This window comes from Dromiciops gliroides, chromosome 4 (genome assembly GCF_019393635.1).
Source record: "Dromiciops gliroides isolate mDroGli1 chromosome 4, mDroGli1.pri, whole genome shotgun sequence".
NCBI classification, from domain to species: Eukaryota; Metazoa; Chordata; class Mammalia; order Microbiotheria; family Microbiotheriidae; genus Dromiciops; species Dromiciops gliroides.
The window spans coordinates 271,952,166-271,975,636 of record NC_057864.1 but is presented as its reverse complement, the minus strand read 5'-3'; the positions used below and the strand labels follow the sequence as shown (position 1 = coordinate 271,975,636).

Genomic DNA, 23,471 nt, shown 5'->3' with positions numbered 1-23,471 from the left:
CCAGCAGGTAAAATAGAAATTGAAAGAATCAATCAATCAATTCCTGAAAAAGATCCCCAAATGAAAACTCCCAGGAATATTAGAGCCAAATTCCATAGCTCCCAGGCCAAAGAGAAAATATTGCAAGCAGCCAGAAAGAAACAATTCAAGTATCATGGAGTCACAGTCAGGATAAGACAAGATTTAGCAGCTTCTACAATCAAGGATGAGAGGGCTTGGAATATGATATACTGGAGGGCAAAGGAGCTAGGATTACAACCAAGAATCATCTACCCAGCAAAACTGAGCGTAATACTTCAAGAGAAAAGGTGGATATTCAATGATATAGAGGATTTCCGGACATTCTTGATGAAAAGATCGGAGCTGAAAATTTGATTTTCAAACTTCAGCTGTCCTCTCTATCCTAGAAGTGAAACCAATGACTCTGCTCTCCTGCAAGTGCTCATAGCTTGCAGAGTCCCTGCCCCTCTGCTACCACAATCACCAGGCATGCGCTAGTTCCTTCTGGATTGTCTCCAGTCATCCTGATCTATATCTTGCTACTGGACCCAGATGGCTCTGGAGGAGAGGGTGAGGCTAGTGACTTTGCACAGCCCTGCCTCACTTAAATCCAATTCACCATATGTCATGACATCATGACCCCAATGTCTTCCAGAATGAAGGACAAACAACTCAGTAGTCCAATTCCCACACTGTACATGAGGTGAAAGTTCCTGAGGCTGAGGCTGCCTCCCAAGCCAGCTGACCCCAGAGCTTGTTGTTTGTTTGTTGATTCTGCAGTCAGCCTGGAAATGTTTGCCCTTCACTTAAGCCAAGCCTCCACTCCTGGAGGTTGAGTCTTTCCTAAGATCCTTTCAAGGTGTCTTAGGGGGACAACTGCTTTACCACTTTTGGGTTTTTTTGATTTTGTTTTTGTTTTTTGTTTTTTGTTTTTTTAATTTTTGCAGGGCAATGAGGGTTAAGTGACTTGCCCAGGGTCACACAGCTAGTTAAGTGTCAAGTGTCTGAGGCTGGATTTGAACTCAGGTACTCCTGAAGCCAAGGCCAGTGCTTTATCCACTGTGCCACCTAGCTGCCCCCACTTTTGTTTATTTTTGCTGCCCTATGTTTCCTTTGAGGTGATGTTCTGTCTATTTTTGTGGAGAAAATGTGGAAAGCCCGACATTTTCTGACCTACTCTAGCATCCTCCCAGAATCTTCTCAAAATCTGCAAAGTCTGAAGAGCACCAACTCCATTTGGGTGGACCTTTTATGCCCCTAGGTGATCAGAAAGACAAGTTAATAAGGCCAGAGGATACCAGAAAGCTTTTTCAAGACAGATGCAGCTTAGGGGCAGCTAGGTGGCACAGTGGGTAGAGCACCAGCCCTGGAATCAGGAGTACCTGAGTTCAAATCCGGCCTCAGACACTTAACACTTACTAGCTGTGTGACCTTGGGCAAGTCACTTAACCCCAACTGCCTCACTAAAAAAAAAAAAAAGACAGATGCAGCTTAAACTTTAGCTCTCTGGGACAGTCAAATCCTGGAGACAGCTTTGTCACCTTTCAGTAAGAAAACAGAAGATTTTTGTCCACCATACTCCACCCTTTTTTGGTAAGATCCTTCAGGTATTCTACAGGACCTCCTACCACTTAAAGGACTTTAAATAAGTTACTAGACAATCTTAAAAAGACTGGAATAGGTAATAGGGGCGGGGCGTGTAAGAGGGAGAAAAACACTAAACTGAAAAGACATCAAATACAAACCAGATATAAAACAACAACAACAAAATGTAATGGTCCCCTAAAGGATTGACCAAAAAAATGTGAGGACTAAGTACCAGATCTCAATAAATATGGTCTATATGGTGAGAGGTGCCAAATTATTGCAGTTTGTAGTACATTACTTGAGGTAAAGTAGTGATAATGAGCAGAAATATCAGGGGCAGAACAGATGATGATGCCTCCAGCATGGTCACAGATTATTTTATTTTCGTTTTTTAGGATCATCAAGTTCATTATTTATTCATTCATTTATTTGTTTGTTTGTTTATTGTTACATTTTGAGTTCTGTGTTTTCTCCCTTCCTCCCTCCTGACCCTACATCAGAGAAGGCCAACTTTTGATATGCATTTGTTGTTGTTCATTCATTTTTCAGCTGTGTCTAACTCTTCAAAGTCCATTTGGGGTTTTCTTGGCAGACATACTGGAGTAGTTTGCCATTTCCTTCTCCAGCTCATTTTGCAGATGAGAAAATTGAGGCAAACAGGGTTACATGATTTGCCCAGGGTCACACAGCTAGTATGTGTCGGAGGCCAGATTTGAACTCAGGGAAGATGAGACTTCCTGACTTCAGGCCTGACATCATTTTAGCCAATTTCATATAGATATATATGTGGAACCAAACAATACATGCTTCCATATAGGAGTTCTTTCTCTGGAGGTGGAAAGCATTTTCTTTCATAGGTCCTTTGTAGTTGACTTGAATGTTGTTTGAATGTTCATTTTACTCAGAATAGCTTAACTATTCGCAGTTACTCTTTGAACAATATTGCTGTTACTGTATATAATATTCTCTTGCTTCTGCTCATTTCACTCTTCATTATTCCAGGCAAGTCTTTCCATTTAAAAAAAAACAAAAAACCAACCTGCTCATTATTCCTTACAGCACAGCAGTATTCCACCACAATCATATACCACAACTTATTCAGCCATTCTCCAATTGAAAGGTGTCCCCTCAGTTTCTAATTCAAAGAGAACTGCTATAAATATAGAAAATATAGGTCCTTCTATGCCCAAAGGGCTATAAAACTGTGCATACCCGTTGAACCAGCAATAGCACTACTAGATCTATATCCCAAAGAGCTCATAAAAAGGGGGAAAGGACCCACATGTACAAAAATATTTATAGCTGCTCTGTTTGTGGTGGCAGAGAATTGGAAATTGAGGGGATGCCCATTAATTGGAGAATGGCTAAACAAATTGTGGTATATGAATGTAATGGAATATTATTGTGCTGTAAGAAATGATAAGCAGGCAGATTTCAGAAAAACCTGAAAAGACTTACATGAATTGATGCTGAATGAAATGAGCAGAACGAAGAGAACATTGTACACAGTATCAACCACATTGTGTGATGATCAACAGTGTTAGACTTAACTTTTCTCAGCAATACAATGATCTAAGATAATTCCAAAGAACTTATGATGGAAAATGCTCTCCACATCCAGAAAAAAAGAACTGTGGAATCTGAATGCAGATTGAACCATACTGTTTCTACTTTTTTTTTCTTTTTTGAGGTTTTCCCATTTTGTTCTGATTCTTTTTTCACAACATGACTAATGCAGAAATATGTTTAATGTGATTGTACATATAAAACCTATATCAGATTGCTTTCTGTCTTGGGAAGGAAGGAGGGAAGGGAGAGAGGGAGAAAAATTTGGAACTAGAAATCTTATAAAAACAAATGCTGAAAACTATCTTTACATGTAACTGGAAAATAAAAAATACTTTTATGGTTTAAAAAAAAGAAAAGAAAATATAGGTTCTTTTCCATTTTCCCTGATCACTTTAGGAAACAGACCTAATATTGGTATCGCTGGTTCAAAGGGCATGCACAGTTTTAGAACTCTTCAGGCATAATTTCAAATTGCTCTCCAAAATGGTTGGATCAGTTCACAATTCTACCAACAGCATATCAATATCTTAATTTTTTCCACATACTCTTCAACATTTGTTCTATCACTTTAGCCAATCTAATAGGTGTGAGATGGTACCTCAGGGTTATTTTAATTTGCATAGTCAGGAATTCTTTATCATTTCAGGGTCATCTGTAATACAAAGGCTAAGGGATAATAATCCTCTTATATACAATTTGTCCTGACATCTAATTTGATGCAGAGGCTTTCCCAAACCACCACCCACACAGAATTCCCAGGCTCACTCCTGAAAACCTTCCTCTCCCAGAGAGCCACATGAATAGATGAATAAACAAATGAATGAATGAATGAAACATTTATTCAATGCTTACTGTGTGCAAAGCATTGTGCTAAGAACTGGGAATACAAATGGAAAAGACAAACCCAGCTCTCAAGGAACTCATATTCTAATGGGAGAGAGAACATAATTGGAAGATTTCAGCTTTAAGTTAGATGGAAAAGTATCATGATCCTCAGGGTGTAGCAGGAAAGCTGATGGTAATGCTTCTTCTTTAATGTCATTATTTAATGCCACCATTCCCAGGGCTCTTGGGTTCAGGGTCCTGAACTGTCTCCATCATGGTCCAAGGAGAGATTGTCATTAGGGTAATCACACATGCTGCTGCCTCTTGTTTGACTTGCTGCCTTGGGTAAACTGCCTGCCTGCCCTCTGAGTGGCAGTAGTTTGACATTTGCGGGGATGGCTGGTCCCTTCTCCACAGGAGTTGTGAGGTCTGGGCTGGAAGCAGGAATGGTGGTCTTGGGAGTATATCAGCGTAGTAATACAAAATCTTTGCTCCCTTAGAAGTCATTGCAAAGGGGCTTCCCCCTTCTTCCATAGAGGCTAAATAAGGACTCTCCCTCTGATTCCATGGCCTTTATGCAAGGAATCAGAATTATCACCAAGTTAACTAAGAGATCTGCTTTCTTCCAAGCAAATACACATTAACCACAGTTATACAGTGACAACTTCATCTCCCTAATGCTGTTAGCAAGTAAGACACCTGCCAACAATACCAACCTTTGGACCCCAGAGTCCTTTCAGGGAAGGGGTTGTTTTGAATGATCTCAGAGCAAAGGAAGCCTGTCAATTGAGGGGAAGTTTTCTCTAGGACATATAGAGTGCTCTGAGAAGAAAGGACCTGGAGGTCCAGGAGAATGTGTGCCAAGAAAGAAACAAGAAAGGGCTAGAAAGGGTCAGCTGCAATTATTTACAAAAGCAATCCATTATCAGGTACATATTCTACATACTAGATTCAAGAAACTGTTGGACCAAAGAGTCCTACCCTTCCCAAGGGGTGGCCCTGATTTGTCACAGATGTGGCTCCTGAAAGGTTGGATATCCGGCCTAGGGAGTCAGGTACATAATAATGCAGCTGTTGATTAGGAAGGGCAAACTTATTTCCCTGAGATAAGGTAAGAATGCTATTGTTGTTCATCTTTCATTTTCAAAGAGGACCAATGATATCACAGGATGATGCCTTGACTCTCTCATGAATTGGATTTAAAGGAGGCAAAGTTGCACAAAGTCATCAGCCTCCCTCTCTCTTCCAGAGTCACTGAAGTTGAGTGGTAAGACAAAAGGTAAGACAACTAGCAGTGGCCCAGGATATAGTGAATGACATTGGCGTCTTCAGTGTCTGACCAAGCTTTAAGTGTTCCATAGTGCCTGCTTCATTGGAATGGAATACTATTGTTCTATAAGAAAGGACAAGCAGGATGATTTCAGAAAAACTTGGAAAGACTTACATGAGCTGATACAGAGTGAAGAGAACAGAACCAGGAGAACATGTACACAGTAATAGCAATATTGTACAATGATCAAATTGTGAATGACTTAGCTATTCTCAGCAATACAGTTCTAAAGGACTCATGATGAAAAATGCCATCCACCTCAGGAGAAAGATGGAGCCTGAATGCAGGTTGAAGCATGCTATTTTTTACTTTCTTCATTTTTTCATGTGTTTTGTCTGTTTTCTTTTACAACATCACTAATATAGAAATATGTTTTGCACGATTGCACATGTATAATCATATCAAATTGCTTACTATCTCAGAGAAGAAGTAAGAGAAGAAGGAAGGGAGAGAATTTGGAACTCAAAAATTAAAAAAACAAATGTTAAAATTGTTTTTGCATGTAACCAGGGGAAAATAAAATACTTTTTTTAAATAAGTTAAACATGAAAGGTAAATCATAAGAGATTAAATAAGGTTAAATTGTTATTGGGGTAGTTAGAAGGATTGTACACAGAAAAAGGGTGTGAGGGTGAGTCAATTATGTTGGGATAATATTTTTAAAATGGATATGTGAGAAAGAGGGATCCTCTGGAATTGGGGGAAGGGAGAAGAAGAATGAGGAAAATTATCTTACATAAAAGAGGTGCACAAGGAAGAACTTTTACAGTGGAGGGGAAAATGGGGGTAAGCAACACTAGAACTTCACTTACATCTAAATTAGTTTAAAGAAGGAAATGTGTGTGTGTACATACTCAATTGGTAATAGATATCTATCTTATTCAACAGAGAAGTAGAAGGAGAAGGGAATAAGAGAAAGGGGCAAAGATGATAAAAGAGAAGCAAATAAAAAAAAGATAGGGTTCAGAAGCAAAACAGACTTAAATGGGGTACAGGATAAAAAGAGAGAAGGATAAACAGAAGAAAATAGAATGGTGGGAAATACACAGTTAAAATAATAACTGTGAATGTAAATGGAATGAACCCACCCATAAAAAAGAGCTAATAGCAGAATGAATTAGAAACCAGAACCCAACAATATATTGTTCACAAGGAAAACACTTGAAACAGAGAGAAAAACAGAGCTAAAATTAGAGACTGGAGCAGTCTATTATTCTTCAGCTTAAGTAAAAAAGGAGGGGTAGCAATCATAATCTCAGACAAAGTAAAAGCAAAAATAGACTTAATTAAGAGGAATAAGTTCAGAAACTACATCTTGCTAAAAGGCACCATAGACAATAAAGTATTATCAATATTAAACATATATACACCAAATGGCTTGGCATTCAAATTCTTAAACAAAAAGTTAAATGAATTATAAGATGAAATAGGCAGTAAAACAATACAAGTAGGGAACCTTAATTTTCCCTTCTCAGAGCTAGATAAATCTAACCTTAAAATGAATAAGAAAGGAGTTAAGGAGATAAATAGAATCATAGAAAGTTGGACCTCTGGAAAAAACTGAATGGGAAGAGAAAGGAGTATGCCTTTTTTTGCCTTTACATGGTACCTTCATAAAAATTGACCATGTATTAGGGCATAAAAACCTCACAACCAAATGCAGAAAAATTAAATGCACCCTATACAAACCATTATAGAATAAAAATTACATTCTATAAAGGACTATGGAGGCATAGATTAAAAATTAATGGAAAGTAAATAAAATCCTAAAGAATAGGTGGACCAAACAACAAATAATAGAAACTTTCAATAATTTCATTAAAGACAATGAGAAAAATGAGACAACATACCCAAATTTGTAAAATGCAGCCAAATCAGTATTTAGAGGAAAATTTATATGTCTAAATATATAAATATCACAATAAAAGAGAGAAAGAACAAATCACTGAATTGACATGCAGCTAAAAAAACAGAAAAAGAACAAATTAAAAATTCCTAATTAAATACAAAAATGGAAATTTTGAAAATCAAAAGAGAAATTAATAAAATTGAAAATTGAAAAAAATTAAACTAATAAATGAAACTAGGAGTTAGTTTTTTAAAACATACAATAAAATAGATAAACCATTGGTTAATTTTTTTTAATTTTTTTTTTTTGTGGGGCAATGGGGGTTAAGTGACTTGCCCAGGGTCACACAGCTGGTAAGTGTCATGTGTCTGAGGCCGGATTTGAACTCAGGTCCTCCTGACTCCAGGGCCGGTACTCTACTGCGCCACATAGCTGCCCCAACCATTGGTTAGTTTTTTTAAAAAAAGAAAGAAGAAAATAAAATTACTAGTATGAAAAATAAAGAGGGTGAATGTATCATCAATAAAAATGAAATTAGAATTTATTAGGCATTACTTTCCCCAATTATATGCCAGTAATACTGACAATATAAGTGCAATAGATGAATATTTACAAAAGTAATAACTGCCCAGATTAACAGAGAAGGAAACAGAATCCTTAACCCTGCCTTAGAAAAGGAAATTGAACATGCATAAATGAGCTCCTAAAGAAAAAATCCCCAGGACTAGATGGATTTACAAGTGAATTTTACCAAACATTTAAAGGACAATAATCCCAATTCTATAGAAACTATTTTTTAAAATAGGTAAAGAAGAAGGACTACCAAATTCCTTTTATGACTCAGATATATTTTGATATGTAAATTAGGGAGAGAAAAAAGCAGAGAAAGAAAACAATAAACCAATTTCCTTAATAAATATCAGTGCAAAAAATTTAAATAAAATACTGGCAAAGCGATTACAGCAATATATCACCAAGAGCATATACTCTGACTAGGTAGGATTTTTACGAGGAATGCTGGGTTTGTTCAGTACTAGGAAAATTATCAGCATAATTGACCATATTAATAAGAAAAACAACAAAAATCATTTGAATGTATCAATAGATGCTGAAAAAAGCCTTTGATAAAATACAGCACCTATTCCAAATTAAAAAAAAAAACAACACACTAGAAAGCACAGAAATAAGTACAATAATTACAATAAGTAATATCTATCTAAAACTAAGTGCAAGCAATATCTGTAATGGGGATAAGATAGAAAGTTTCCTAATAAAAGCAGGGGTAAAGCAACAATGTCGATTATCACCACCATTATTCAACGTTGTACTAGAAATGTTAGCTATAGCAAAAAGACTCTGTGATGAGTAAAACTAAATGTGTAGAAGACTATTTCTGTCCCAAGTGTAGGGAAAGCTAGCTAGGGTTTACTTATAAATTAGAAACTTTAGCACTAGTTTGGGGCATTAAGCATTTATTAAGAGTAAAGAGAGAACACGTGGAGTTCAGAAAGTTAAGGAACCTATCTACCCTAGAGGAGAGATAAGGGTTCAGCATGACTGAAAAGGACTAAACAAGAATATAAATTTCTTTAAAGGATAGGTAGGTGGCTCAGTGGATAGAGCTCCAGGCCTGGAGTCAGGAAGACCTGAGTTCAAATCTAGGCAGGTCATTAATCCTGTTTGCCTCAGTTTCCTCATCTATAAAATGAGCTGGAGAAGGTAATGGCAAACCACTCTATTAGCCTTTCCAATAAACCCCAGAAAGAGTCGAGAGGTCAGACATGACCAAAAAAATTACTAAACAACAAACAATAACACACTACCTATAATATACTGCCCAGGTTAATGGAATATACTATATAAACTTTGTATGTAGTGCTGAATATATTATTAGTAATTTTCAAGTTAAAGTTTTAGTGTTGTTTCCTTTAAAGGTGTCATTTTTTAAATCTTCTTCTCTTTTGACCAGTCTCTTTGACTTAGATTTACTTCAACTGATCTCTTTGACAGAAAGCCAAAGTCTTCTGACTGCAAATATGGCATTTTTTCAATTATTCAATCAAGCATCTCTTAAGGCACCTACTATGTGCCCCTATAGTACAGTGCCTCCCAGGTTTTTACTTGCATAAAATATTCCTGAAGCCCATTGCCTCAACCAGATGTAAAAAGATTCAGGTTATAGGCTTTGTTCTGAAGCAATCAACAAGCATTTATTAAGCACCTACTATGTATCAGGTTCTGTGCTAAGCACTAGGGATGCAAATACAAAGAATGAAACTTTCTCCAGACAAGGGGCTTCTGTTCTTGGAGTTGGGGGGGGGGGTGTGGCAAATGTGTCTAAAAATATAGACAGAATAAATGTAAGGTTAATAAATACAATTACATATAAAGTAGTCAAATAAAGAGTAGTTTGGGAATGAAGGAACAAATAATTTGGGGTACTCGGGAAAAGCTTTATGCAGAAGATAGCTGTAGACAGACAGATAGGTAGATGTAGATATAATATTTCTTAATATTTAGAAATCAGGGAGAAAGAAGGGATAAGAAACAAGAAAGAAAGAGAAAGAAAAAGAGAAAGAAAGAAAGGGAGACAAAGATAGGAGAGAGAGAGAGAGAGAGAGAGAGAGAGAGAGAGAGAGAGAGAGAGAGAGTCTAGGGAACATCCACACTTTGAGTGACAGGAATGTTGATTGAGCAAAAAAGTAGTCAGAGAGGCACAAGGAGACCCATATGAGAGAGTAGTATCATGAAAACCTAGAGGGAGGCAATATCCAGGAGGATAGAATGGCTAACTATCAAATGCAGCTGACAGGTCAAGGAGGTTGAGGACTAAGCAAAGTAGATCATATTTGACAATTCATTCCAGCACAGAATACCTCTCTTAGAGGGTTCTGATGATCAAAACAGGTCTTTCTGGAATTGATTCTTAAAATCACTGGTCTTTAAATCAATGTACTTTTGGATTCACAGCTATTCATTTCTGTTTTAGATTGGTTGCTCCTTTCTTTTCAACAAAAACCTTTTGTTTTTTCTTTTTTTTCTTCTTTATTTTGGGGGGGGGATGGGGGGCAATGAGGGTTAAGTGACTTGCCCAGGGTCACACAGCTAGTAAGTGTCAAGAGCCTGAGGCCAGATTAGAACTCAGGTCCTCCTGAATCCAGGGCCAGTGCTTTGTCCACTGTGCCACCTAGCTGCCCCAAGAACCTTTTCTATAATATAAACAATGAGCCAGTTATTTTGAGTCTTTTTCAACATTTAGAACTGAAAGGGACCTTAGAGGTTGCTTAGGCAAAGGATCATTTATTTAGAACTGGAAAGTAAATTAATAACCATCTAGTCCAACCCCTTCACTTTACAGACAAGGAAACTGAGGCTCAGAATGTGAGGTGATTTGTCCAAGGTCACACAAACAATAAATAGAAGAACAAGGATTTGAACTCAAGTTCCCTGACTTTAAATCCAGATTCTTTCTACCACAGACTCTGCCAACTGGCTCATTTTCCACTTAAAACTGAACAACAGAGAATTTAAGTGATTTGTGCAAGACTATACAGTAGAAGAGCAAGGAATTGAATTCCAAGTCACCAGCTATTTCTAGCTTATGCAGAAATCTGTTTTTTATGACATCATCATTTCCTATAATTCATGCTCTGTTTTATTAATTATTTGCTTGTAAGTTTATCTGTAAAACCAATCTATCAAACGATACAATGACATACACTATTATAGGTGTTGAGGGAAATATTAAGAAAGCCAGAGATGTCTTCCCATTCCCTCCCCACCCCCACCCCCAGGTTCATGCCAGAAGCAACACAATTGTAGAGGGATTTAAGACATTAATTCTAAAGCTAGATGAAATATACGAAAAATAGCAAAAACTCCAAAAAATCGTGAATTTTATTATTTCCAAAAATACATACAACTACTCACCTATCTACTTTTATATTTTGAAAAGCCTTTGTTAAAATAATCTACACATTTTCACTAACAACATTCTATAGCATATCACCTTGTTTCAGCCACACTGTCGACTGAAATATTCAAAACAGACAAGATTCCATTGTGATTATAATTTATTAAATATCAAAGTCATTTTTCTGATAGAGCAAAATGTTATGTGTATATTAAAATTATGCAAGATTCCTTCAAAGACTTAGAAGAACTATATTTTATGACCCTCTGATTATTATTACCAAGCATGACATAAAATAAGGAGACATATACTCTCCCATCTCCCTTCCTTCTCCCCTGTATAAAGATATATATGTGTATATATGTATATATACATATATAAATGTGTATGTATATATCAAATATAGAAATGCCAAAGGTATATGGTATATAAAATATATAAATATAAATTTTATATAATACATACATATACTAATTATATAAATACAAAAGATATTTGCCATTGTTATGAAGGATGTCCAACACAGAGTCCACATGGAAAAGAGTTTCCCAATATAATAACAATGTAAGAATTTCCCTATAGATGGTGGAAAGCAGCTAGGTGACACAGTATACTGGGCCTGGAGTCAGGAAGACTCCTCTTCCTGAATTCAAATTTGGCCTCAGCCACTGACTAGCTGTGAGACTCTGGGCAAATCACTTAATCCTGTTTGCCTCGGTTTCCTCATCTATAAAATGAGCTAGAGAAGGAAATTGCAAACTACTCCAGTATCTCTGCCAAGAATACCCCAAATGGGATCACAAAGAGTCAGAAATAACTGAAAAACAACTAAACAAAAATAGGTGGTGAGGTCCTCCATATGCTGCTGTTTGTGGATGGCATTGTACTGATTTCTCAAGATCCAGAATATTACAGAGCCCCCTATATGATATCTATAATGACTCAAAATATTTCAGTCTTGCTATGTAGATAGGAAAAATCATGGGGATGAAAAATACCTATTCACATATGATACCCATTTGGATAAATAATCTAAAGAGTCAATCCATCTGAGTGGAGAGAGAGAGAGAGAGAGAGAGAGAGAGAGAGAGAGAGAGAGAGAGAGAGAGGGAGGATATATATATATCTGGAGAGACACTTCCTGTAGACAATGAACTGGATCCAGAATTCAATTGGGATAGGGACTAGACTTATAATTTAAATGGTAGAAGGAATTTCCTGGAAAGGAAGCTCTCTACTGTTTCTTCAGTAGAGAGTTGGCAGGTTGGCACTGTCTTTTCATCTTATACTCTTAGAAAGTTAACTAGGCAGAGATTTTTAACCTGAGGTCTATGAACTTTATATATATGTGTGTGTGTATGTAAGTGTATATATATATTTGATCACTGTATTTCAATATATTTTTTCCTTATAATTTTATGTATTTTATTTCAGGCATTTAAAAACAGCACTCGGAGAAGGGGTCTGGAGGCTTCCTGTCAAATGTATCCATAACACAAGAAAGTCTAAGAATGTATGGCCTAGAGCACTAAGAGATTAATTGTGGGTCACACAACCAATAAGTGTCAGAGGCAGTACTTGAACCCAGGTCTTACTACCCAATACCCCTTGTGCAACATTGCCTCCATAATTAAATAAAAGGAGTAACTTGTTTGTATTGCCTTGGGAAAATGTCAATACTCCTTTATTTTTTTTCCAATTGAGAAGTTTAAGCAGATTAAATAAAACACATGTCCTTTGTCTGAATTTAGAAGAATGTATTGAGCCTCTTAATGTGAAACAAGGTTTATACTAAATACACAGTGTGTTTTTTGTTTTTGTGTTTTCATAAAAGTATTTTATTATTTTTCAGTTACATGTAGAGATAGTTTTCAACATTTGTTTCTATTTATTTTTGGTTTTTTGTTGAGGCTATTGGGATTAAGTGACTTGCCCAGGGTCACACAGCTAGTAAGTGTCAAGTGTCTGAGACTGGATTTGAATTCAAGTCCTCCTGAATCCAGGGCTGGTGCTTTATCCATTGCGCCACCTAGCTGCCACTCAACATTTGTTTTTCTAAGATTTCTAGTTTCAAATTTTTCTCCCTCCCTTCCCTTCCTTCCCCCTCCCCAAGACAGCAAACGATCTGATATAGGTTTTATATGTACAATCACATTAAACATATTTCTGCATTAGTCATGCTGTGAAAGAAGAATCAGAGCAAAAAGGAAAAACCTCAAAAAAGAAAAACAAAACAAAAAAATAGAAACAGTATGGTATCTAGATTCCATAGTTCTTTTTTTCTGGATGTGGAGAGCATTTTCCACTGTGAGTCCTTTGGAACTATCTTAGACCACTGAATTGCTGAGAAGACTCAAGTCTATCACAGTTGATCAACACACAATGTTATTGATACTATGTACAATGTTCTCCTGGTTCTGCTCATCTCACTCAGCATCAGATCATGTAAGTCCTTCCAGGTTTCTCTGAAATCTGCCTGCTCATCATTACTTACAGCACAATAGTATTCCATTACATTCATATACCACAACTTGTTCAGCCATTTCCCAATTGATGGGCATCCCCTTAATTTCCAATTCCTTGCCACCACAAAAAGAGCAGCTATAAATATTTTTGTACATGTGGGTCCTTTTCCCTTTTTTATGATCTCTTTGGGATATAGACCTACTAGTGTTATTGCTGGGTCAAAGTGTATACACAGCTTTATAGCCCTTTGGGCATAGTTCCAAACTGCTCTCCAGAATGGTTGTATCGGTTCACAACTCTACAAACAATGCATGTGTTCCAATTTTTCCACAGCTTCTCCAACATTTATTATTTTCCTTTTTTGTCACACAGTGTGTTTTTTTTTAATTAATAGCTAAATCTGTTTTTAAAAAAATAATTGCTATTGCTATTGCTATAGATAAGTTTTAGGTAAGCATATTTTAATTGTATTAACATTAATATATACCAGTAAACGATTGATCATATGGCTCCCTAACTTCTCATGGTCTCAGGTTGCCAGATCTATGCTGTCCTAAGAGGGAGAGCCCAGAGCCAAGAGAGAGAGCCAAGGCCCAGCCAAGAGAGAGATCCTGGAGAGGCCAAGGGTTTTATCCTCTTGATTGAGGCAGGTCATTATACATTGATCAAAGCTAATTGGTTAGCATCATTCAATTCCATCGATTGACATGACTTGATAGTGATCTAAATTAAAATGAACTCTACAGATGACATCAGGGAGAAGACCCTCACTCAAGTTGCTTAAGGCAAAGTCCATTATCTAAGTGTGGTTAGATGAAAGAGTGTTTTGTTCCCTTGGGTTTGTCCCAAATAAGATCAACAACAGTACTTTCTGAAGTAGGGGGAGAAAAGACTGAGAAGACTTTTCTCTGGGTCCCCTGAGAAATCCATTATTAATTATTTTCTCACAACAGGACTCTATGGGACAGAGAACTTGATTTTGTAGTTATAGAACTGCTTGGTACTGGCTGGCAACAATTTCTTCCACTTTCATGATCTGGATGGAGTGGCTCTTAGACACATTGATGGGTCCCCATTTGTCAGTAGCATTGAGTGACAGTGCTATCAGAGGTCAAGTCTCTAGATTTCCCATACAAGTTGTAAGTCAAACCTCAAACCACAGAATGATCAGATTCAGTTTTTTACCCTGAGGGGCCTTCTCAAAAATCGGAATATGATATCCCCAGGGAATTTCTTCTTCAGCTAAGCAACAAAGATCCGCATCTGATAAAGAGGTAGCATTGAGCACTTGGAACTGGCCAAGCAGCACCCAGCTTTTTCAGATACTCTTATGGTACCTGAAAATTTGATTGTGCTACTACCTTGCTTTCTACCAACCTCCAAAAGCTACAAGGATCTTTTTTTTTTTTTTGCGGGGAAATGGGGGTTAAGTGACTTGCCCAGGGTCACACAGCCAGTAAGTGTCAAGTATCTGAGGCCGGATTTGAACTCAGGAACTCCTGAATCCAGGGCCAGTGCTTTATCCACTGCGCCACGTAGCCGCCCCCAAAGATCTTCTACCTGAAAAAATGCCCTTTTTTACACCAGTATTTTCTCACTGATGCCAAAGGGCTACAAGCCATGGAATACTACCATCTTTGAAGTTGTAACATACTACAGTTACAAGAAAAAACAAGAAAATAAACAAACTCCAGAACCAGATGGATTTCAAGTGAATTCTATCAAACATTCAAAAAACAATTAATTTTGAAACCACATAAACTATTTGCAATAAGAAAAGAAGGTGCCCTTGTAATCACTTCCTATGATACAAATATAGTCTTGATTCCTAAATCAGGGAGAGGCAAAGCAGAGAAAGAAAACTATAGACCGATATTCCTAGTGAAAACTGATACATGTTCCTATCCCCAGCTTGCTATACTGGAGACTTTGAGTAGGATCTGGAGTTCTCTCTTGGTTGAGCCAAGTTGTTGTTCAGTCATTCAGTCATGTGCAACTCTTTGTGACACTATGGACTATATCACGTCACTACTGTCCAGGGAGTTTTCTTGGCCAGAGATACTGGAGTGGTTTGCCATTTCCTTCTCCAGTGGATTAAGGCTAACAGAGGTTACGTGACTTGCCCACGATCACAGAACTAGTAAGTGTCTGAGCCAACTTACCTTGCTCCAAATGGGAGCAAGGTATCATATGATTTATATTCTCCTATTTACATTTCTTTCTGATTTCTGTTTTATTATTAACTTGGATAAATTAACTTATTTGCTACTTACTATGTGTGTTCATTGTGGAACTGGCATTTGGTGGGAAAGGAGTCAAGACTTAGCTATAAAGCTTGGGTCTTCTTTTTCCTATTTAGAAATAATAGTGATTAGTTTAGCTTGAACCTGAAAATCATATCCCTTGACTAACAATACTTAAGGGAGCAGAAAGATATAATTCTAGTCTAGTACCCAATCTCCCTGAGAAGAGCAAAATGGCCGGTCTCTGCCCTCTACCACCTGCTTTCCTTCCTGGTAGGAATTAAAATTTCTCTTGGAGTAGAGAGGACTGGGGAAGAAAACACTAGAGATATCTACTCTTCCTCTCTTTGAGCCCTACGGTAACACCCTTGTGTGAGGGACACCCTCACTATTGTATGAAGAGCAGTAAAAAAAAACCAGACTGACTCAAGAAGAGGGGTAAATGTTTGGGATTAGTGAAAAGCCAAGATGAGATAGGTCAGACATTTTTTTTTGCTCCCCTTTTCCTTTGAAACGTATCTGATGTTAGTAATGTACATAAAGCAAACATTTCAATCTCACTGTGTATTAAACTAATCAGTTGATGGGGATGGATCCTTTATAAGCAGGGTTTGCTTTGCATGTAAAAAGCTGACCTCTGGTAATTGCACTAGAAATGTCCAAAAGCAAAGCTTGGTTTTGTTGACTCAACAGTCCTCTCTGATTGCAAAAAAGCTTTTCAATGTTTGCTGTAAGAGGCCCTGGATACCAATCATACTACCTGCTAATCATGGTTTTGCTCTCCATAGATTAAGCAACAACTGTAACTAGGTAGCCCAGGTTAAAGCTGCTTGTGATTGGCCAAACATTACATAACATAGCACTGCCCGCTTTGGGCCCCAGGACTGCAAAGCCTCAAGGGACAGTGGGAGCTCTAGCTTATTTTGCAAGGAAATAAATTACAAGAGAAGGGTGAATGTTTTAGCAGCTGCAGTGATTAGCCTATATCAGGAAGCAACAGCAGCTGCTGCCTCATTTTAAAATTTTTATTCCTTGAACTTTCATAATATATTTGATGTTATACAAAATATGTCTAGGAAAATATATCTTCTATTATTTGCCCAGAATTTGTAATTTTGTTTTATATGGGAGGCAGGCTATTTCCAATGTAATGCTTGAACAGCATTTTAAATGACTTAGAACTTCCTGGGAATGGCATATGGCCAGGGTGAGAAGACAGGGAGGGGACTTGTAGTCCCAGGTGTTTTACTCTACTGGAATACTGGAGATTTAGCAGGCTTTACATTTATATGGCCTGGTGTAGTAGACAGAGCCTTTACCCAGGAATTGGGATCCTTTTGTTATAGCGCTGACTTGGCCACTGGGCTCACTGTGTGACCTTGGACAAATCAAATAATCTTGCAGAGCCTGGAGGCTCATCTATAAAATATGGGGTTTGGACCAGGTAACTTCTCAGATTTAACATTCTATTATTTTCCAAGCATTGTTGCTTGATTTGAAGCCAGGAGATCTTGGTTCAAATTTCTACTCTGTGTCCTACCACATATTGCCTATGTGACCTTGGACAAGTCACTTAACTCCAGTAGGCTTCAGTTTTCTCATCTGTAAAATGAAGTTGGATTACATGACCTCCAAAGACCTTTCAACCTCAAAATCTAGGATTCTATGATCTTATAACTATATGTAGTAATCTTTGAATCACATTTATATAATAGAAAAACCACTCGCCTTTCATTTTAAATAGAAAAATGCTCCTTTCCTCCCATCTGTGTATTTCCATGGTATGTTATCCCTTAAGATATCCATGTTCCATGCAATCAGAAATGAAAGGAACAGGCTTTGATTTTCAAATATATATAGTGACAAAAATATTTAAAAGAAAGTGGGACCAGGTCAGAATCATATTGTTCAGCTATACCTATTTACAAATTAAAAGGGCAGGACCTGAATCTGCTCCTGAGTATCTTGCTTTCAGGCCTCAGCTGAGATGGAAAGGGCTTGACAAACTAGGATACTATAACAGAAAGGATCTTGCTCTTCTGACTCTGGAGGGAGGCAAAAGAAAATGGTATCCTGGAGATTACTTCCAGAAGGAAATTTATTATGGCCAGAAAAGTCCAGGAGCAGAAGGTCATCTACAAACTGACAGTGGTCCGATATAGCAGAGCATCTAATGATTGCTTCCAGGGGTCTTAGGTTAAATGACAAATGATAGAGATGTTACTGCCCTTCTTTCTGCACTGTGAGGCTAAGGAGGGCAAGAGATCTTCCCCAGATTGTGCCCTGGAAGAAAAGTACAACCAGTTACCTTTACTAGGCTGAATAGGCTGTTAAGGAGAATTTCATGGTCAAAAACGCCCAAAGCAGGGGCCAATTGACTCAATTAAATTCAAGAAACACTTATAAATGTTCATGGCACTGTGCAAGGTGCTTGAGGGGAAATAAGATGAAGTGACATAGTCTTTACCTTCACATAGCTTCTTCTATTTTTTGCAGGGCAATGGGGGTTAAGTGACTTGCCCAAGGTCACACAGCTAGTAAGTGTCAAGTGTCTGTGGCCGCATTTGAACTCAGGTCCTCCTGAATTCAGGGCCAGTGTTTTATCCACTGTGCCACCTAGCTGCCCCCTTCACATAGCTTCTAATCTCAGTAAGACTAGTACACAAATAAATATGATACAAAGTAGACTGTGGAAATGTGAAGGGCTGCCCCAAAAGAATCTGAAGAGTTGTTTGTTTTTTCCAGTTGTGGGCAAGGGGTAAAAATTACACATTGAGGCAATTCATTAGCATCTGTTGTATTTTTCAACATGAAGCCAAACTGAAAAGTAGTACTATATATATAGTTAATAGCTGACTTTATCACCTTTTAAAATCTATATACTAGGAAATCTGGTTTTAAACTGGAAAAGTGCCTAATCAGTAAGAGTTCTAGCTTTAAAATTGGGTTGTTCCAGAAGACAGCAGAAGGGAGTTCAGAAGGGGACAGAGACAAGTAGACAATATTGCTTCTATCCAATTACATTAGTATATACTTAAAAAAAAAGGTTAATGCTACCGAAAATCAGTTTCACATATAATCTCCTTTTGATGTTTTTGTTTATATAAATATTCATGTATGTTGATATTTGTAAAGTTCATAATAGAAAAAAAATTTTTAAGAATGTATTAGGAGGCATTTTGTCTGCAAGAGTCATAACCTCTCATCAGAGTACAATTCAAGTGCTTTCTGTTAGCTTTCACTGCCTCAATGGGGAAAAGGTCAATAAAGAGTCCCTTCTCATTTTGCTTTGCTTTGTTTAAAAAAAAAGGCCCTCTGGGTAACATGGCATTTTGGAAATATTTAGCTGGGTGAAATTATCTAAGAAATTAATGATCCGAATCATGAAATAATTTTTTCTAGCTATCTTACCTGTCATAACAATGACAGCCATGGACATTGCAAAATGAGGATTCCAACTGTAATGATTGGAATGATGCCACCAGCTGGAGACTTACTGTAGAAAAGTTCCGCCATGAAAGGAAGGTCTTTGAAGGGCAAGAACATGCGTCTTTTCTTTGGCGTCAGGAAGTGACGTTTGCTAGTGGGAGGAAGAAGGAAGAGCAGGGCGCTGACTCGCCCTCTTTCCTTTGGACTCTGGTGGAGAAGGGAGCTAGAAATGTGCTCTCCCTTTAATAGATAGATGAATGTAGGCCTTTCTCTCTCTTAACCAAATTCTTATTCTCCTTAATAAATGCTTAAAAGTCTAACTCTTGCTAAAGCTTATAATTTATTGGTGACCACTCATTAGATATTTTAGACAGTTTAGCTAGAATTTTAGCCTTAACACAGAAAAGAGATACTGGGAAAGAGAAAACATATCCAAGGTGATATTTATACCACACTTGAACTACAAAGAGGTTAAGTTCAGAAAATCTTAGCTGCATTAAACATCTTGGGTTCCTTTGTCCAAAGTAAATTATCTTCTGGAAGTAATCTCTTGGATGCTGTTTCTTGTCATCTGCTTTTATAGTAAATGATGAAATTCTTTCTGCTTTTGGATTCCAGTTTGTGAAATTGCATCCATCTCCTTTGTGGTCCCAAAGCAAAATATTCAAAAATAGAATCAAACTTTGATCTATATCCAGATATCTTTTCGTTTGTAAACAGGCCTTTTGGAATCTGTCTTTGCTCTTCACCCAGAGTATGTGATCCATACTGTTTTCTCTTTGCTTTCCTGGACCGGAGAAGGAGAAAAACAGTATGTATTATGTACCCAAATGCATACGCTACTTACCTCTAAAAATTAGGTTTGAATGTCTGGGCTTCAGTCTGTCTCGCCTTTGTAGTTAAATTATGTTTCATAGACCAAATGCTTTAGTTAAAATTATGTTCTCTGTGAAAGCCTTTTATGCCTTCAATTCTGTCTTTGCTCCATTAAATATTGTGTTCCCAATTCCCTCAAACTATAATTTTAAGAGTGTTTACCTCAGCTAAAGATTATAAAAGCTCAGGTTTTCCATGTATCGCTTAATCCTTATGATCTGGGAAAGAATTTAAAATGTTGGAATCAGAATAAAGTAGCAAAGATTTTGAGTGGGAAGAAACTTCAAAGGCCATCAAATCCAACTTCTTCATTTCATAGATAGGAAAACTAAGGAACAGAGAAGCCAAGAGACTTGCCCAAGGTCATATAACTAGTGTTTAAGGAAGGATTCAAACTCAGATCTTACTGACTCCAAGTCAATACTCTGGAGAAACTATACCACTTAAATGCCTCCTCTTCAATATCTCCAAAGGTTTTTACTTTCTAGATCTATGCAGCCAACTGAATCATCATAGGATCATTGATTTAGAGCTGGAAAGGATCTTCGAGGTCCTCTAGTCACAGCCCCTTGTTTTATAAATCAAGAAATTCAGATACAAGGGGGTTGAGTGATTTGCACCAGGTTATACTGATAATAGTAAGTGACAAGAGTTTGGAGTCAAATTTTAAATCCATTATTTGTTCCCTGGTTTTTGCACAGTCAAAGGACAATTTTCCCAAACTCACACTGCTTTACTTTTTCACAAAGGGAAGTAAATGTAAATTTCCATAAATAGGACCTTACTAGTTATAAAGAAACATTCCATTCTAAAAGTAGGCCTGTGCTTTAGCGGGCAGAGTGTCTGTTCCCATTTGGAGAAAGCCCCTGAGAATATTGTTGGAGAGAGGGGGTTTGGAGGGGTGAGGGTGGGATGATGGCACCATCCAAATGAAAGTAATTCAGTGGAAACAGAAAGGCTCAGCTGGCTGGACATTCACTTGACCAGGCATCAAAAGAAATAGTCTTCTACAAGATGACAAATGTGGCAATAGCTCACGGGCTGGTTTCCTTGCCTCAATTCTCTCCCCACTCCAATCCATCCTCCACTCAGTTGTCAAACTGATCTTCCTAAAGAGCAAGTATGACCATATCATACCCCCCTACTCCTTTCACCCCCAAGCAATAAACTCCGGTGGCTTCTTCTTACTTCCAGAATCAAATATAAAATCTTCCTTTTGACTTTTAAAGCCCTTCATAACCTGGTCCCTTGAATCTTCTTACTCTCCACCACATACTTTGAGACCCAGTAATAATTAATTCCTTGCTGTTCCTCTGGCAAGACATCCCTTGTCCCAACACTGATTATTTTCTGGCTGTCCCCTTTTCCTGGAATTCTTTCCCTCCTCATCTCCACTTCCTGGCTCTCTTCAAGTGTCAGTTAAAAGTCCTACCTTCTGCAAGAAGCCCTTTCCAGTCCTCCTTAATTTTAATGCTTTCCCTGCTCTCCATATCAGAGAAAAGAAAGCCTTGCTGTTCTCAACAGTTATTCAGAGGACTGGAGGACTGTGAGCAACCATCCGTAAGTAGTTTGTCATAAGATACAATACATGGGAGCTTTGAGACAACCATTTCTCCTAAGGAAAATGAATGTTAGGGGGCAGCTAGGTGGCACAGTGGATAAAGCACTAGCCCTGGATTCAGGAGGATCTGAGTTCAAATCCAGCCTCAAACACTTGACACTTACTAGCTGTGTGACCCTGGGAAAGCCATTTAACCTTCATTGCCCTGAAAAAAAGAAAAAAAAGAAAGAAAATGAATGTTAGGGAGCCACCTAGGAAAAGTTCATTCAGAGGTATCAGAGATAGGACCAACCCCTCACCAAGAAGCTTAAAAAATATACATCAGATGTATGCATACAAGTTTATAAGAGTGACCAACTATTTTGAACTCTGTTGAGTCTGGACCCTATACATGCATACAGTAACTTCCATCTGATCCCAAACCACATCTTTTCCAATGCTCTGCAAACTCTTCTAATGCTTTGGTAATGACTTATATTTCTGACCCAGATTCCACTTCTGGCCTTTGGCCCTTCTACTTGGCATTCCGTGTTTCTAGTAACTGACCCACAGGAAAACAGGCACTTTTTCTCTGGCCTGGAATGCTCTTCCTCCATATGTCCACCTACTGACTTCCCTGGTTTCCTTTAAGCCCCGGCTAAAAACCTGTGTTCTAAAAGCCTTTCCCAACCTCTCTTAATCCCAGTGCCTTCCCTCTTTAATTTTCCCCCCTATTTATACTGTATATAAGTTGTTTGGACATATCTGTTTGCTTGTTGTCTCCCCATTATATTGTGAGCTCCTTAAAGAGTTCTTTTTTGTCTCTTTTTGCATCCACAGCACTTAGCACACATTAGGCACTTACTAAATGTTTGTTGCCTGATTAATGTACTGATGATGGAGCTGTAAATTGTTGTAGCCATTATGGAAAGCACTTTGGGGCTACTTTCAAAAAGTTTCTAAACCATGTATACCCTTTGGTATAGTGATAATACTACCAGGCATATGCTCCCAGAGAAATCAAAGAAATAAGAAAAGGATCCCTATGTTCAAAAATATTAATAGAAGCTCTTTTGTAGTGGTAAAGAATTGGAAATTATGGGAGTACCTTCATCTGGAGAAAGGCTGAAAAATTATGATACATGAATATGATGGATGTGCCTTAATAAATGACAAAAGTGAGTTTCAGAGAAACCTGGGAAGACTTGTATGAACTGATGAAGCACGAAGTGAGCAGAACAAGAACTATTTATACAGTATCAACAATATTGTAAAGACAAACAACTTTGAAAGAATTGAGAACTCTAATCAACCCAATGACCAATGAAAATTCCAGGGGACTGATAAAGAAGCATGCTACCCACCTCCTGACAGAGAGGTCATGAACTCGGGATGCAGATTGAGAAATATATTTTTGCACATGGCCAATGAAAGAATTTGTTTTGTTTGACTATGCATATTTGCTACAAGTGGGAAAAATAATTTTTAAAAATTAAAACAAATTAATTTTTTAAAAAGTGAATGACACATCTCTGAACAGTAATTTCTATCTTTCTGGTCCTTCCCTGAGTGGAAATTGTCATTTGTGTTTTCCTTAATATCCAAGCTCACATTTCCTTAGACTGTGCTATGAAAGATCTATCTCTAACCGGTACAAAGTCATGGCATTGGGAGATGAGATGTCATGTGTGAGGGACAAGCAGTTAGGCCAGTGTAGTTGGAGAGTAGAGTGTATCCCCAACCAGAAGCCACTTCTTCTTCTACCCAGTACCATATCCTTCATCATAAGCTTTCTTCCTAGTTCAGCAATCAATACTGGGACTCAACCCCAGTGATGTCATATA

The 23,471-nt window shown here is 37.6% G+C and overlaps 1 long non-coding RNA gene across 1 annotated transcript; it reads left to right on the top strand.

Annotated features, from left to right (window-relative positions):
- Positions 1 to 15,623: 15,623 nt before the first annotated feature.
- LOC122725778 lies at positions 15,624 to 23,149 on the top strand. Its single transcript, XR_006352755.1, has 2 exons — positions 15,624 to 15,679; positions 22,707 to 23,149. It is a non-coding gene; the product is annotated as an uncharacterized LOC122725778 (long non-coding RNA).
- Positions 23,150 to 23,471: the final 322 nt, after the last annotated feature.